The sequence below is a fragment of the Brassica oleracea genome, chromosome C3 (assembly GCF_000695525.1).
Source record: "Brassica oleracea var. oleracea cultivar TO1000 chromosome C3, BOL, whole genome shotgun sequence".
NCBI lineage: Eukaryota > Viridiplantae > Streptophyta > Magnoliopsida > Brassicales > Brassicaceae > Brassica > Brassica oleracea.
Window position 1 is genome coordinate 64401150 of NC_027750.1, and position 2893 is coordinate 64404042.

Here is a 2893-nt window from a genome sequence, read left to right on the forward strand (position 1 = left end):
TCGTCTGACGGACGACTGAATTGTAAGTCTTCTAGGTATAATTAAATATTGAAGTTTTTTTTCAATTGCAAAACTAACCTATAACGACTTAATTGTAAGTCGTTTAGTGTTAATAAAATATTGATATTTCAATTTTCACCAGACGACTGAAATGTAAGTCGTCCGAAAAAGTCAAACTTCTGAAATAATCCATTCAAATGCAAAACTAACCTATGACCACTGAAATGTAAGTCGTCTAGGTTCTTTGGAGATTTTTTTGTAACCAAACAAAATCAGACGACTTAACTTTCAGTCGTCTCAGAAAACAGATTTCAAAGTCAATTGCAAAAATAACCTCTGCGTTGACCCGACAACTTCCAGGTAAGTCGTCTACTGCCAGACAATTTCCCATGTAAGTCGTCTGACGAACAGTTCTGGAAAAAATTTCGATTTCATACCTTAAATTGGTGAGATAACTTCCTTAGCACACATAAAGCTTCTCCACGCACACATAATCTCAAACGAAAGTGACCCACCCATAATCGTTAGCTTTTATGACTTTATGAACCATAAAAAAATGTAAAATCAAAATCTTGGATTTTTTTAGCTCAATGTGGAGAGAAAGTGAGAGATATGTTGTGTTTAGTTCATAAGAATGAAAAAAGAAGAAGGGTAACTCGATTTTGGGAGCATTAAGAGCTTCAAATGGGTTGTTCATGGTGGTTAGGGTATTGATGACAATAGCAATCTTGTAATTACTTGAAGATGATAAGGGTGTGAGAGTAAAAATGTCATTTTCGAAAAGAAAAAAAATTGATCGCATTTTCGTGAATTATATGAACTTGTGGGGTGAATAGGGCAAAACCAATTTTCAAAAAAAAAAGAGGTTAGTTTTGTGTTTGACTTTAAGTTTTAGGTAAATTCTGCAAAAAGTCCACTAATTTTACACTTATTTTGATAATTAAATAATTTTTTGGATCATGGTCATCATTAAATACTCTCTTAAAAATATTATTTAATAAATGTTTACAATTCTCTTTTGGTTAGGACATAAAAATGTGATACAATTTAGTTTTTGTTTAGGATTTTTTATATAAATAAGAAAAACAACAATCAAATATTCTTTTACAGTTTTTTTAGGATTTTAGAAAAGGAAATTTATATTACATAATCTTTTACAATTATATTTTTTCTAGGATTTAGAAAAATAAAATTTCTATCAAATAATTATTTCCAGCAAATATTAACTATATTTAAAATTGTCATTTTCAAAATTCATTTTTTCCAATATCACTAATATTTTTTACAAATTTTCTTGTTAACTAAATATTTTTTTACTATCATGTTTATCATTAATTTCTATAAGTACAAATTACTATTAAATAAAGTTTTACAATTCTTTCTGGTCAAGATTTTTATAAAAAAAGAAAAAAAATTTAATTGGTTAAGATTAGAAAAAATATATTTTTTTTAGAAATTTATTTTATTTAGAATTTTAGGAAAAGAAGAAATTATATTCATATAATGACAGTTTTTATTGACACATTCACAATATATTTTTTAATTGACACATTTCACAATCATATCAGGTGAAATATTTGAAGTTAATTTTGGTTTATTTTTTTAACACAAAATTATTAAAAATTAAAGTTAGTTAATTATAAGAAAAATAATATTATTTTTATATATTTAATTTATTTTAGACTTTTAAAAAGGAAATTAATTGTTTTATAATTAATTTTTCTTATAGATTTTTATACAACTATTTTATTTTTAATAGAAAAAATCTGTTTATTATTTATATATTTTGTCTTATACATACAAACACATATTCATCACATTCACACATACTCATACTCATGTACGATAACAACATCAAAATATAAAATTAAGTTAGCATCATAAGATGTAAGAAGGATAATAAAAAAGTTGAGTTGTATCAAGAAATTGAAAGAAAATATACCAAGGTAATACTCTTCCACTACAAGAAAGAAGAAGTTTAACAAGGAGAATTAACGAGGAAAACAATCCTCGTAAAAGTACGTCGATTTTGCGAGGAAAGTACGTGGAAAAAGAAAAGCATCGTTATTTCTTCGTAAGGTCACGACAAAACAGTTTCGTCGAAAAGACGAAGTAAATTGACGTGGCTTTTACGAGGAAACACTGTTTCCTCGTAAATACGACGTAAATTTCGCGAGTTCTTTACGACGAAATATTTGACGTGTACTTAACGACGAAATTTTGAATCCACCAACTTGGTAGGTGCCTCAACGTTTTTTTTTGGCTATCCTATTAATTTCGTCGTAATTTCATAGGAAAATTACAACTACCAGATTCGAAATTTCCTATAAATATGGATGTTTGAATATCATTTTAAACACACCAACAACAAAAAACGTGAAAGAAAAAAAATGGCTGGCTCTGGGACTATTTACGAGTTGCGAAATTGGATGTATATGCATAGAGATGCTAACGGGAGAGTGATGAAAGAATACCTTGCGGGGCTGGAGACATTTATGCATCAAGCAGATTCAACACCGCTCGCCCAAGAAAGTGGTAAGATGTTCTGTCCTTGTCGGAAATGCAATAATTCGAAATTGGCAAACCGTGAAAATGTTTGGAAGCATTTAATAAATAGATGTTTCAAGCCAAATTACTATATCTGGTTTCAACATGGGGAAGGTTTTAATTATGATCAGAATGAAGGTAGTAGTAGTAATAACAATATTCAGGAAGAACCGGTTAATCATCATTTGCATAATGAACATAGTTACCATCAGGAGGAGATGGTAGATTATGATAGGGTTCATGATATGGTAGCTGATGCATTCGTAGCTCATGATGAAGATGAAGAACCTAATATAGATGCAAAAAAGTTTTACGAAATGTTAAACGCGGCGAATCAACCACTTTA